Source organism: Trachemys scripta, chromosome 2, assembly GCF_013100865.1.
Source record: "Trachemys scripta elegans isolate TJP31775 chromosome 2, CAS_Tse_1.0, whole genome shotgun sequence".
NCBI lineage: Eukaryota > Metazoa > Chordata > Testudines > Emydidae > Trachemys > Trachemys scripta.
The window spans coordinates 104,462,863-104,478,049 of NC_048299.1; positions in this window are offsets into that span (position 1 = coordinate 104,462,863).

A 15,187-nucleotide genomic window follows, 5' to 3' on the forward strand; every position below is an offset into this window, starting at 1 on the left:
TACTAAATCAGGAGCTGGCATATCGTAAAATAACAGCAATCAACCCTAATTAAGCTCTGCTGAAACATGAAAGTCCTCAAAAGTTATTTGACAGTTTTTGATTGTTTGTTTGTTTGTGTTTTTAAGATTGGTTTCGTTTCCCAACAGGGAGTCTGCTTGCCACAGAAATATGCCCCCAGTGAAGGTCAGATTGTTGAAGAAAAACTGTACTGGCATCTTATGTTTAAAATATGAAAAAAAGCCATCTTTGGGGCTAAAGATAGCCAGCAACAAGAGCTGGAATAGATCCAGCACATCTAAAGACATTAAATTCCTTTCTGGCACTAAAAAAGTTCTTGTCATATTTTCAGAATTAAAACAGCCTACTAGGGATGTTTTGGCTCTGTTGGCCTTTTTCTCCTCAATCAGATTAGCCTCTCTCAGCCATATAAGGTCAATCTAGTTCCCCTTTCCTTCCAAACCCCAAAGCTACCTCCCTCTCTGTGATGGTTCTCAAGGATTCAGACAAGCACAGCATGAGGACCTAATCTGATTTTTCTCTTTAATATGCACCTATCTACCGATATGGATCTCAGCACTATAGAATCTGAGTGTCTCTCAATCATTAATCACAACACCCATGTGGGGTAAGGAAGTACAACCCCCATTTTACAGATGGGGACTGAAGCACAAGGCAAATTAAGTGAGTTGTCCAATGATATATTGATGGGCTGAATATGAAGACAAAGGGGTTGCACAAATGTCACTAAGGGCATGGCTACACTTGCAGATGTAGAGCGCTTTGAGTTAAAGCGGCCTTCGTAGAGCACAGTAGGGAAAGCTGTAGTCTGTCCACACTGACAGCTGCAAGCGCACTGGTGTGGCCACGTTAGAAGCTCTTGCATCGGCCACAGAGAGCAATACATTGTGGTAGCTATCCCAGGATGCAAGTGGCTGCAACGTGCTTTTCAAATGGGGGGTGGGTGGAGTGGAGTGTGACAGGGAGTGTGTTGTGTGTATGTGGGGAGGGGAGAGAGAGTGGACTTTTTGGGGGGCTGAAAGCATGTCAGCATGCTGTCTTGTAAGTTCAGACAGCAGCAGACCTTCCCCCTCCCTCACCTCTCTCTCTCTCACACACAGCATTCCACAGTAATGGTTGCTTTGTCTGAGTAGATAAGCATGCAGGCTGTCAAACGGAGCTTTCAAAGGACATATCGGCATGCCTGCAGTGATTCCAAAACAATGACAAGAGTGGCCACTTGACTTAAGGGGATTATGCGATGTTTCCGGAGGCTGATCAGAGCACAGTAATGCAACACCTCATTCACATTGACGCCCAGGCATTTCAGCCAATGCGCACCAAGCGTTAATCTTCTCTCTGAGGTGGAGTATCAGGATCACTCTAGCCCTGGAGAGAGAGTGCTCTAAGTGCCTTGCCAGTGTGGACAGGTAGTGAGCTAGGGTGCCCGGGGCTGCTTTAATGTGCTCTAACTCACAAGTGTAGCCAAGCCCTTAGAGTATATCTACACGTTAAACTGGGAGTTACATCTCCAACTTAAGGAAACATACCCTGCTAGCTCTGATCAAATTAGCATGCTTAAGACAGGGTGTGGCTACAATGGTGTGAGCAGTGGGAGGAACTAGCCCCTCTGAACATGAGCCTAGTGTCTTGGATGGGCATGTACTTGGCATGGCTAGCCATTCCCACCACTGAAACTACACTCTATTTTTAGCAAGCTAGCTTGATCAAAGCTAACACAGATATGTTTCCTCAAGCTGCAGTTTACATCTCCAGGTTGAACTGTAGACATACCCTAAAGAAGGACATACTAAAGCTTACATAGATAAAAAATAAGATCAGAACCTCTATTACTAGTGATAATGCAGGAGATGGAAAGAAACTCCTGCTTCCAACTCCCGGACCCCGGGTTGAGGTTCCAGGGCTGGTACTTAGAAAAAAAATCTCTTAACCTGCAAGCAGAACAAATCTGATATTGAATTGCTAGAAAGAAAAATAATAACTTATCAATTTCGTATTATAAAGTCATTTTCAGGGTAGAATCATACAATAATGGGTACAGAATGAATTGTAAAGGACACTCTTTGCTCTATTGAAACTTGTGTGCGAAAGGTCCCAATTTTTTTAATGGACTGAAAGAAAACCTCAAATCTGAATACCTCCAAACTTACAGAATGTTTGTTTCTAAAAGAAAAAATTACTACTCAGTTCCTCTTCAATCCATAAATATTATATTAAATGGACACATTTGGCCCAAGACTCCTCCAAGACCAAAACCCTCACATGTTCAGTATTGTACAAACACTGATGAATTCCTGTCCTTTAAATGGGGGAGGCCGCATACCTGAGTACCTTCAGGGTAGCAGAGTTCAAACTGCTGACCAGAGCACTCATAATAGGCCTTATGGGACACCTCCTGGAGGACAATTAGGGTGACATAATCAAGTGCAGTGTCTACAGTGATGCTGCATCACTCTAAATACATCGCAAAAAGCCCTATGACTCTTGTTGAGGTGGTTTTATTATGTCGGTGTAGCAGGGGAGTTACATTGGAAGGAGGAGCATTTGAGTGTGTACACCGCCACTGTGTTGTCGACAAAAGGTGACTTTTGTCCACAGAACTGTGTAGTGTAGACAAGGCCTTAGTTTGTAGTTTGCTACAACAGCAGGTAAGACTCTGGTACTCAATAAGGGCTAGATCAAGCAGTTTTCAAACTGCTCGTGTAGAAGACTGCTGCCCCAGAGGAAGCACTGGTAGACAGACTGTGCTTTAGTAGACCTGATCACTCTCATGGGGGGAATCAATCTGCACCATTCATTAGGATGGCCCAGATTTCTGGCTGTATTGCACCAGCCCAACACCAGGGGCCAGTGGGGAGGGACCAGGGCCATGGCCCCACTTCCTACCTCACTCATGTCGGGCAGTTTGCTCACTGTGCGCAAGATGGGGTGAGCAGTTCCTGCTCATAGGGGCAGCTATGGAAATTGACCTTTGCACAGGCCATGCAGTGAGGAGGAATTTTCTTGCATCCTCATACTCCCTGTGCAGCTGCACAAATACTGATTACAGTCTGACGCTTAATGGCCTTTTTTTGCTGAATGTTAATTAACTAAACCTAGGCAGTTTCCCTCTGTTTCAACAAAGATCACCAAAGATGTTACTTTTCATGTTGCTTACAACTGGAGAGGGCTGTATCTCTATTGATCTGGGAACATTCCGAGGCTTTTTGTCAGAAACACTTTCAATTAGCCCTTGTTCATAGCTTCAGTTCAGCAAGGAAGGCCAATATACAGTACTGTGGAAAGTAATAGTGGATTCCCAACTGAATATGTCTGTACATTCCATATCTTAAATTTGTATACATTACTAGCTACAGAGTATCGTTTCTAGGGACCCAGTTATTTGGTGCCTATTTTCCTCTACAAGCAAAAAAAGAATCAGCAGCAAATCCTTCTAAGGATTTCTACAAATCTCCATAGTTTCTGCCATTACACAGAGAAATCTGTAGTAGTTGACTCTATGTAACTGACAAGTATTAAAATGCTGACAAAAATGACACCAAATTCCCATATCTATCTACAGATGAGTTGGAATTAGGACTGTGAAGCTGTGATATTTAAGAACTATTTCTCTAGAAAGCATTACTATTGGGAGTGATTTAATTGCATCAGCTACTCAGTATTTTTAAAGTGAAAAATAAAATTACATTACCATATCTTACAGCATTACAAACACTTTTTAAACTGTACAAGCAACAGTTACATACAAATGAAAAGATGAGCCTATATAACAACACATACATTACATTTTATTGTATAGATAATGCCCCTTTGGAGAGCGCTCAGAGTATGAAATGCTTGAAGGGCTAAAAAGATTAGAAATAAAAGATGAAAATAAATGAGAACATGGAGCTTAGAAAAAAGAACTAGCGGAAGAAGAGTTCCACAGAGTGCAAATAGACTTGGAGGCAAATTTTGCAATCCTTAAGCCAAAATCCCATTGGCTTTAATGGGAGTTCTGCTGGAAAGGTCTGATCCTGAGAAGTGCTGAGTGCCTCTTGTGAGATACTCAGCATCCTCAACAGCAGTTGACCCATTTGAATGAGCAGTTTTCAGTCTAATGAAGAAAATATTGAATGTGTGTGTCTTGAGGGTGCATGGGCAGATTTCTCACATCCCCTGTTGACAGCCACTTTTGATAATCTGGCTCAGAAAGTATATCACTGCTTGAATATAGCACTATCCTGCAGACATAGCAGGCTTTACTACACAATACACATCTACTGGCAGTGTTTTGTTTTGTTTTATTTGCCCAGAAGATTAGTGCTTATTCTTCACACCTTCATTTTATACTCACTTATCACATCTTATTTGCAGAGTTTAGTCATTGGCTTTATATGTTATCATGCTGTAAGCTTTGAAAAAACAATGATCTCATTACCACCTACATTATATCATCACATTCACTTGTGTACTTTTCTTGGCTTTACTCAGAACTGTAATGTATGCTGAGACCTCACTGCTTGGGTGGGTTTTTTTGCTGTTGTTTGCTTGTTTGTTTTTTATTTCCCCCACGTCACTATTACTTTGCAAAAGACATACCATAAAATGCAAACAGATTTGAATACAGTTATAACAATGTTTTGCAAGCAACCTGTTCTAACTTACCTACTTGTGTACATACCTTTGTGTAATGTCTCTTCAGGCAGCAGTAGGCCTCTGACAGATGGTGAGTCTGACATACAGTGCTGAGAGTAAAAGCTTAGCTTTGGCAAAGAGAAGAAAGGCAGAACTGAAGGGTGATGAACTGGAATACAGTTGTCAACTCTGACTGGCATGTGACATCTTTTTCTGTCCTAAATTAACTGCCTCATTATTAGGGATCTCTGATAAATTGATTTGGAATTTATTCCCCAGGGTATTCATCTTTGCATGGTGAGACGCACATTATCAAAGCTATCTGCTAACTTTTAATTTCAGTGTTTTATTTTAATATGCACGGCAGAGAACAGCTGCATAGGAAACAAATTGAAATTTTAGAAATTCCATGGAGGCGGTTATAGACCAATTATAATAATTAAGTAGGACACTGGATTGCCCAATTTCTGTATGCTCCTATGGGTTCCCCAGCAATGCCCACATAGCATATCTAGAATTTGTCAATTTTTAAATATTGTTGAAAAAGCCACTGTAGACTGGTGGATCCAGTCACCAGCCTGGGACAAACAATCAGCCAAGCCCAGTTCAGTAGGTAGCCATTACCTCAGAGCCCTGCATATTCTTCAGCACACACACACAAAAAGGAGGGGGAGACATGGAACAATAAACAGTCCAGTTCCCAACCTGTGTGGGGCCTTCTGGCCCCTGGCAGCTTGAAAGTTGCAGCCTTTCTGAGGACAGGGTGGTCCACAAGGCCTGTTTGCCACTGAGTTATGAAGCCTTCTCATGCAGCCACAGGAGAACATAATCCCAGCCCTGTCCCAGGCCCCCTCATGAAGCTGAAGCCTTCCATGCTTCCCATTGGGTCAGATGATTAGCTAGCTGGGAATCATCTGACCCAATCACTTGATATTGTCCAGCTGGGTCAAATGACTCCCAGTGCTTTCTTGACAGGCTCCTCTCCAGAACCAGGCTTCCCATCTGCCCTTGCTTTAAAGGGGAAGCCTGCCCTGTTACACACCACCTTCCCCCCCAAGTGGCAGTACAATTTCCTGGCATGTCCCTTCAGAACTAGAGAAAAAGTACTTGCAGCAATAAAACATTTCCATATGTACCATGTTAATGTACCACACACTACAGAGGGAGGCTTTAATGAAATCAACATTTATCTCAGTTACAAATTTGACTTCACCAAAATATTTTCACTATTTCCCTAGTGTCTAGAGTCTACCACAGATACCTTCATACTTTTAACTACCTACTTCTGAGGAACAAAAGTATCAGAATCCTATAAATGCAGGTAGGAAATCTAAGGCAGGGGTTAAGCGATTTGCCCCAGGCCATAGAGCTGGGACTAGAACCCACGGTTGCTGATCCCCAAGTCTGCGGTCAGTTTTAGAGTTTAGGTCATGCAACTACCTCTCCTGTAAGCAGGGATAAAGATAACAAAACTATAGAATGTAACAGTATCTTTAAGAGATACACACATATTTACATGCCACATTTCTAATTCATTGCTTTGTCTCTTATGAAAAGTAATGTTTCCTTTTTTTAAAATTCAGCTACCTTATATCTAAAATTAGCTAGACAATAATACAATGACAGTAATTACACTTAGAGTTGGGCAAATGTTTTTGGTTGAATAGGAATTTTGCTGAGAAATACAGTCTCAGAGCAACTGAATATATTCACAAATTTTGGTTGGATTTGGCAAGTAGTTTGGCAGAATAAAAAAATAAGGAAAAATAATTGCAAAAAAGTCAAAATGGTTCAAAAATATCGTTTTAATGTTGTTTTGAAACTATGTTCAAATTTTTTCATTTGACCCAAACAATTTTTTTCATTTCAAAAGAAAATATGGAAAAAATCAGTTTTGGTTCAAAATGAACTACTTTTTTTTCCTCATTTTTTAGTTCAGCCACTGATTGAAAACCCAGTTATTTGCTCAACTGTAATTACTCTTTAATTTCACTAAAGTAATAAGGCACTAACATTTTTGTGATACTGTCTAATAATTTATTACTACTGATTCATATAACCTATGGGTTAATTATATGATTGTATAATTTAATATTACCCTTTGGTTTCATAATTACTATATTGATTTTTAGAATTAAGGTTCAACCACTACATTAAAAATTCTCTAGGTCATGCAACATATATATATTGCAATCGCATCTACATAGATAATCACATCAAGTGTATTAGACTGAGGCCAGATCTACACAACAGACCTATATTGGTATAAATACATCACTCAGGGTGTGAAAAATCCACATCCCTGAGTGGCATAATCATACCAAGCTAGCCCCTGTTTAGACAGCGCTATGTCAACGGGAGAGCTTCTCCTGTCGACATAGATACCACCTCTCAGGGAAGTGGATTAACTACGCTGACTGGAGAAGCTCTCATCGTCATAGAAATGTCTTCATTTAAGCACTACAGTGGCACAACTGCAGCATTTTAAGCGTACTGCCCTAAGTGTCTTAACCATTCAATAGCTGAGGGAAGGTTATTATGCAGGTCCATGAGGGAAGCAGGCTGATGGATAAAACCTTCAAGTAAGTGGCCTACATTTTCTAATTGGCCACATCAGCAATGTAGGGATTCATGAAAGCCCCATGTATAGTCATTAGCTCATATGATCACTTCCACGTCTTTACCCAACAATGATGTGGAAGGTCAAAACCAGGGGGGTGGACTGTTGGATCTGTCATGAGATAGGCATTGGCTGTATCTGACGCTTATTCTTGCCACCTAGTATGACACCTGAAGATGATATTGAGGTTCCTTAGGGCAATGTCCAAACAGGGTGCCTTGAGCTGAGACAATGGCTTGGTGGGTTAAACAGGGGCAAGTGGGGCATGTCTTACACATTAAGGAGCAGATTCTGCATGGTGACTTATTGCCTGATGTCCAGAGGGGGAGTGTTGGTCAGGACCAGCAGGCAGGCCACATTGGTTGGTCTCGTAGTACCTGTCATTATATGTATGGTTTCATTCAGCTGAGTATCTACAGCTGTGTGAAAAAAGCTGAGCCACACCGGCAGACAGTGTTCCGTGACAACAGCACAAGGCAAACCCAGAATTTCTTAGTGTCTTCACATTGAGTCCCCAGGTAGACGAGCTAATGTGCTGATTATGCTGAAAATAAAGACAACAAACAATATGGTCTTGGTAAGGTGTTCCTTGAAAGTCCTGGTAAGGTCCAGTGTAACACCTAAGTATACAGGCTTTGAGTCGTGGTCCAGTCTGTATCCATTCAGGAAGAGGTTGAGTTGTTTGTTGGCCTTTGTGTAGTACAGGTAGTAGTAGCTGGAAACTGTCTTTTTGATGCTAAGTTTAAGGCTCTGTGTGACAAGGCCACTCACCTCTTGTGAGCACCTTCCATCAGATATGTACTCGCCTGCTCTTTGGTGTGAATCAATGAGCTTTCAGTGAGCCATATTTTCTTCCTGAATGTAATAGCTAGTGTGGTGGCATGGCATAGCTCTACACAATTCAGAAACACCACCGGGGGGGGGAGGGGCAGAGAGGTTGCTCCTATCTCCCCAGCTTCCCTCTCAGCTGGGCCCGCAGGAAGTCCCTCTCCTTGCGCACGCTCTCCCTTCAGTTTTCTGTGGTGATTATGCACGTTGATAACTGAAACAGTTGTTGACACTTTACACATGCATTTCCTTCAGGGTTGCATGTTGCCAATCAATAAAAAAAATGTAGAGTGCCAAATTAATATGATTTTTTTTATATCAGAGACAAGTACAATCTCTTTAAGATGTAATTGTTACATTATTTATGTGATTCAACCTATGATGTTCCTGACTAACAAAATGTGTGATCTGTTTATAATAAAACTTCAGTACAAATAAATTTTAAAATAAGAGACTACTCCCCTAGCAGACATTATTGATCTATAGTTGGTATTCACTTCCTATTTACAGTGATTTATTTAATGTTTTGCTGCCTATTCATTTAAAATGAGAACGACTACAGGTTCTATTCAGTGAAAATCAGAATTGTGCCATGTAAGAGTGTGGACTCACCCCTGTGGCGCCTCCTGCTGGTCATCTTGTGAATTAGCTCATTTCCAGCCTTGGAGCACCCTCTGCAGGCCGGTGCCCCACTGCTGCTTGGCCCCCGTGTCCCTCCCGGACCCGGTGCCCTGTTGTCTGGGGTTCTGCCAGGCCCTTCTCTCCCTGAACACAGAGAGAGACTCTTAAGCTCCTGGCTCCCAGCCTTTTTATACAGGCCAGCTGTGGCCTGATTGGGGTGTGGCCCAGCTGCGGCAACTTCCCCAATCAGCCCAGCTTTTAGAGTTACAGCCCTCTCCAGGACTGCTTTCAAGCCCTTCTAGGCAGGAGCGGGGTAATCACCCCTCTACAGAGCGTGCTCAGTGTCCTCAGGCTGCCCTACTGGCTGGAGCTCTCCCTTCTACTCCTCTCCACCTGCCTTGCTGGCTGGAGCTCCTTCTCCCTTCCTTCCCTGGGTGGCTGCTGCTGGCTAGAGTTCCCTCCCTGGACGACTACTGCTGCGCCACTGCTACTGAGCGAGGGTGGGGGGGCCTTGCTGGCCAGCCCCCCATCCCTGCCATCTCTGGAGGGAGAAGCCAAGACCCCACCTTCACCATCACCACTACCACCTGTGGGGGTTCTTCCTGCCTGGCTGCCAGGGTTGCCGGAGCTGCTGCTGCTGCTGCCGCTGCTGCATGTGTCCTGGGGAGCTGCTGGAGCCTGGAGGTGGAGGACGAGGACTACGTAGACCATTGGCTGCTGAGGGAGACCACTGTGGAGGGGGCCATTCAGGACTGAGTAATTTTTGAACTGTGCTCTAGTGGTGGGGGTCTAGACTGTGTCTGTGGGGACACAGGGGGTGTGGCGTGGAGCCTGCCACCTGGTCCATCTGTGTCCCCCCCAAGCCCCCACCACCACCGTTGCCCCCTCCACCACCCCCACAGCCCATTTACCATCTGCCTCCGCTCCTGCCTCTGAGACTCTGCTGCTCTCCTGGCCTGCCACACCCTATTGACATCGTTCGGGCCTGCAGCGGTGGGCAGCCGCACATTGACTTTCCGCGAGCGCTCATGGGCGCACCTACCCCCCTGGACTGACCCCTTCCCCTTCGCAACAGACCTCCCAGCTTTGCCCCTTGCTGCCTACCCCATTTGCCCTCTGTAGCCTTTTGCCCCTCCCCAGCTTCAGTTTGTTTGCTTGCCCCGTCCTTTTCCCTCTGCAGTTTAGTTCGGTTGTCCCACCCCAGCTCTGCGGTTAGCCCCTTGGCTCCTCTGCCCCATTCCCAGCCTCATTGCTCCCCTTCCTTTGCGCTCCCCCCTTGCCCTGATTGACCCCTCCCCTTGTGTGCCCATGCCCCCTTCCGTGCGCTTGTGCCCCTCATCACATTTTGGTTAATCACTGCACCCCCTGATGTTAGTGTGACCTTCCCTCCGCTAGTGCAACTAGAAGAGCCACTGTCGGTGACTGTCCCCCCTCTCCCCCAAGCCCTTGATATTCCCCCCCATCTCCTCCCGTTTCGGTGCCCTCCTCCCCTGTCTGCAGCCTAGCGGGGAGGAGTGGTTGACCTGCTTTCCCTTTAGCCGCCCCCCCTTTTTCTCCAGTGTGTTTTCCCCTCCCTCCCTGCTTGTTATGGAGGGGAACACGGCGGGCGAGCCCCCCCTGAGTAGGCCCCGCCGCCCCTCCCCCACCTGCTCCCTTGGCCTCTTCCTCAACCTCCGCTGCCGAACCACCTGCCACCGCCCCCACTGCGGTATCGGCAGCGGCGGGTGACGGGGTGACCTCCGCTGCTGCCACGTCCCTCGCTCCCTCCGATTCTGGAGGAGCCGCCCCAGCCGGCAGGAAAGGCCAGGGCAAGAAAGAGGGAAAGGGCCCTGCTAGGAAGACTGGGCCCTCCATGGCAGGGGCTGCCCCCACTGCCACGGCCCCACCACCGGCCGCGGCATCCTTTCAAGCTGCTCCCTCCACCAGCTCTGCGGGTGCCCCTCCCCCAGCCCCCAGGGCATATGCCCAGGTGGCGGCGACCCCTCCGCCTGCTGCTACGTCATCTCGCCCATCCACCGCCTCTGCTTCCATCTATAGCGGCCTGGGCCCCTTCCCCACCTTGACTAGGAGGCATCGCATCCGTTGCCTCCAGGTGCCCGCCTCGCCGCATGTGGACACCTATGTGCGGGCGTTGGCGAGGGTGGTGGGGCCCACGGCCATCGTGGCGGCCTCCAAAATGTATAGCAAGGTTGTCTTCTTCCTTGCCTCGGAGGCCGCCGCCCAAGAGGCGGTGGAGAAGGGCCTGGCGATGGGGGGCGTGTTCGTCCCACTGGAGCCGCTAGAGGACCTGGGTGTCCGTGTGGTCCTCACCTCCGTTCCTCCTTTCCTCCCCAATGTCGCCTTGCTGCCCGCCCTTTCTACCCTGGGGAAACCTATTACCATCGTTAGCCCTCTCTCACTGGGCTGCAAAGACCCCGCCCTCCGTCACGTCCTCTCGTTCCGCCGGCACGTGCAGCTCCAACTGCCGCCGGCGACATGTGCCGGAGAGGCGCTCAAGGGGTCTTTCCTGGTCCCCTATCAGGGGGCCCATTACCGGGTGCACTATTCCACGGGGGAGGCCCGGTGCTACCGCTGCCGGGCGATAGGGCACGTCCGGAGGGACTGCCTCTTGGCCCGGCATGGAGGAGCGTCCGGGACCCCCGAGCCCCGGCAGGGCGCCAGCCCCACTATTGCTGGCACCCCTGGTTGCCCGGTACCCGGAATCGCCCCTCCTCCTTCTCGGACCACCACTGCTCCTGCTCGGACCCATGGGGTACCTCCCCCACCATGCCCAGACGAGCGGGAGAACCCCGCCTCTGCTACGTGCACTGTGGCGGGGCCCGTAGAGGAGGGTGCGGTGGGGGTGTTGCCGGGCATGGGAGAGGGCCCTCCCCAGGGGGAATCTGCCCCCCTCCTGCTGCCCCATTGTTACCTCCTCAGGTCCTCGAGTCATCATCTCTGCCCCCCGACCCAGTCCCTGTTGCCTAGCCCGCAGACCATGCCATGGAGGGCTGGACCCTAGCACAGGGTAAGCGGGGCAAGCGGAAGGCTCGAGCTCCGCTCCTGCCATCTGGTGTGGAGGCCCCCCGAAAAACCAGGAAGGGGGGCACCGCTGCCGAGCCTTCCGCCTTGCCCGCGGGTACATTACATCAACCGTTGCCAGCTGGGGAAGGTGTGGCAGCACCGGAGGATCCCACCATCGGTCCTCCGCGGTCCCTCCTTGCGGAGGCCCCCATTGAAGCCCCTCCTGCCCCCTTGCCACCTGTACCTCCTGCAATGCCCAAGGAAAGTGTCGCCTCGGGTGCTAGCGGAGAAGACCCCGGGGTGGTGGGAGGTGAGCTCCCTTCTATCTATGAGATCGAGGCCCTGAGTCTCACCGCGGTCACCCAGGGGGAGGACGACCCTCTGCCAGCGGGCCTCAATCTGGCCGACCTCACCCCAGCCCCCCCTTCTTCGTCTTCTGTTCCCCTACCTGCTGCTCCTGCTCCTACCTCAGAGGAACCCCTGGACTCTTTGACCTGCCCGGCTGCAGGTACCACCCCGCTGACGGCCGCCTAGCCTGTTGAGGCAACGGCCGGTGCCTTGCGGCCGAGACCCGAGTTACCAGGGGTATCCCTCGTTGGTATGGGGCAACCGAATTCCTGCCCGGGTGGGGGCCCCGTTGACGATTGTTCACCTCCTGTTGCCGTGACTGTTCCATCTGCCATAGAGCCTGAGCCCGGCATCACTGGGGACCCCCTCCCTAACCCTCAGACCCCTGAGCCTGACCAAGAGGAGCTACCTTCCAGCAGTCCAGCTCCTGGGGCCCAGGATCCCACCTCTGTCCCTCTTCCCGACCCTACTCCTGCCCCTGGCCCTGCCCTTACTCCTGACCCGCTTCCTATCCCCTCCACCTCCCATGCTGTTATTGCCGCCTCTGGGGATGTCTCCTTCTCTTTCCCGGAGGATGACCCCCAGGGAGCGGCCTTTGTATTCCCCAGTCCCGACCCACTAGGGGCTGCTATCCTCCCTCCGCCGCCGCCCCCCATTGAGCCGGGGTCTGAGGCGGACCGTGTGGCGCCGGTCCATCAGGCGCCACGTCGAGAGTCCGCCCCTTGCCTGCCCGTCTCGGTGGGCCATGGGGCCGTGCCAGGGGCCCCAACGGGGGATGATCAGAAGCCAGTGACCCCACCCCCCCATATGCTGCGAGAAGAGCTGCGGGAGTTTTTACAAGATGTGCGTGGCTCCCGCAATAAGGTGCCGCTCGCTGTCCAGCGATGGGGGGATTTCCACCAGATCCTCCGGGCTGCGAGGGCCCTCATGGGGGAGGGTAAAAGGACCGGGAAGCAGGGTGCTGCGGCTTACCAATAGGTCCGCAGCTTCCGTGATTCCTTACTCACCTTCGGGGTGGGTCACGGTTTACTGCGTGGCCCAATGGGGGCCGTGAGCGTCCCTGCCAGCGAGGATCCCCTCCAGCCCTCCTCATGCCACCTATCACCTTTGCTACATTGAACACCCGGGGCTGTAGGGTGGGTCTCCGCAGGTGCCAGGTGCTCTCCTTCCTTCGGGAGGGGGGTACTTTGTGGTTTTCCTGCAGGAGACCCACACGGATCCGGCCGCCAAAGACAGCTGGTGGCTGGAGTGGGGGGACTGGGTCTATTTTAGCCATCTCACAGTTCGTACGGCTGGAGTGGCTACCCTGTTCTCCCCCGACCTACGGCCCGAGGTGCTGGGGGTTGCTGAGGCTGTGCCAGGCCGCCTGCTGCATCTCCGGGTCCGCATGGAGGGGCTTGTGGTCAATCTTGTCAACGTCTATGCCCCGACATCGGGCCCGGAGCGGCTGCCTTTTTATCAGCAGGCGTCTGCCTTCCTCGGCTCCTTGGATCCTCGTGAGTGCCTGGTCCTGGGCGGGGACTTCAACACTACCCTTGAGGAGCGGGACCGCTCGGGGACCGAGCAGTGCCCAGCCGCCGCGGACGTTCTCTGGGAGATTGTGGAACATCACTCCCTGGTGAACGTCTGGCGCGACCACCACCCAGCCGATGTCTCCACGTTCACCTATGTCCGGGTGGAAGCCCATCGGTCGTGCCACTCCCGGTTGGACCGCATTTACTTGTCACGCTTCCATCTTTCACGGGCCCACTCCTCTGACGTGCGGCCGGCCCCCATTTCAGATCACCATCTAGTCACCGTGACGGCCTCTCTCTGTGCGGAGAGGCCGGGGCCGGCCTATTGGCACTTTAACAATAGCTTGCTGGAGGATGTGGGCTTTGTGGCGTCCTTCCGGGAGTTCTGGCTGGTCTGGCGAGGGCAGCGGCGCGCCTTTCCCTCGGCGCGGCGATGGTGGGACCTAGGAAAGGTGCGCGCCCGGCTCTTCTGCCGCGACTACACCCGGGGCGCCAGCCGTCGGAGGGATGCGGCGATAGAGCAGTTGGAATGGTAGGTCTTAGAGCTAGAGAGGCGTCTGGCCGCCAGCCCTGAGGATCCATCCCTTTGCGGAGCGTGCCGGGAGAAGCGGGAGGAGCGCCGGGCCCTCGACGATCATCGGGCCTGGGGTGTTTTTGTTCGATCCCACATCCGCCTCCTTCAGGAGATGGATCGCAGCTCCCACTTCTTCTACGCCCTGGAGAAAAGGAGGGGGGCCAAGAGGCACGTCACCTGCCTCCTGGCGGAGGATGGCACCCCCCTCACGGATCCGGTGGAGATGTGCGAGAGGGCCAGGGCCTTCTACGCACACCTTTTCTCCCCGGATCCGACCGACCCTACCACTTGCAGAGTGCTCTGGGACGGACTCCCGATGGTCAGCACGGGCGACCGGGACCGGCTAGAGTCGCCTCTCTCTCTGGCTGAGTTCTCGAAGCCCTCCGCCTCATGCCCACCATGGATGGGCTGACCGTGGAGTTCTACCGCGTGTTCTGGGACATCCTTGGCCCGGACCTAGTCACCGTCTGGGCCGAGGCCTTGCGGAGCGGGGTCCTCCTTCTTTCGTGCAGGCGAGCCGTGCTCGCCTTATTGCTGAAGGGGGACCTCTGCGACTTATGGAATTGGCGTCCTGTCTCGCTCCTCAGCACAGACTACAAAATCGTAGCCAAGGCCATCTCGCTGCGGCTGGGGTCCGTGCTGGAGGACGTGATCCACCCAGACCAGACCTACACCGTCCCGGGCCATAACATATTTGATAACCTCTACCTGGTCCGGGATCTTTTGGAACTTGGGTGTAGGGATGGTCTGTTGTTCGCCCTTCTGTCCCTGGATCAGGAGAAGACGTTCGACAGGGTGGACCACGGGGTATCTCCTGGGCACTCTGCAAGCGTTAGGCTTCAGACCCCAGTTTGTGGGTTTTCTCCAGGTGCTGTACGCCTCTGCAGAGTGTCTGGTCAGGCTCAACTAGACCCTGACCGAGCCGGTCAGCTTCGGGCGGGGAGTGCGGCAGGGGTGCCCCGTCTCGGGCCAGCTGTACCCTCTGGCGATCGAGCCCTTCCTCTGTCTCCTCTGCAGGAGGTTGATGGGGTTGGTGCTTCGGG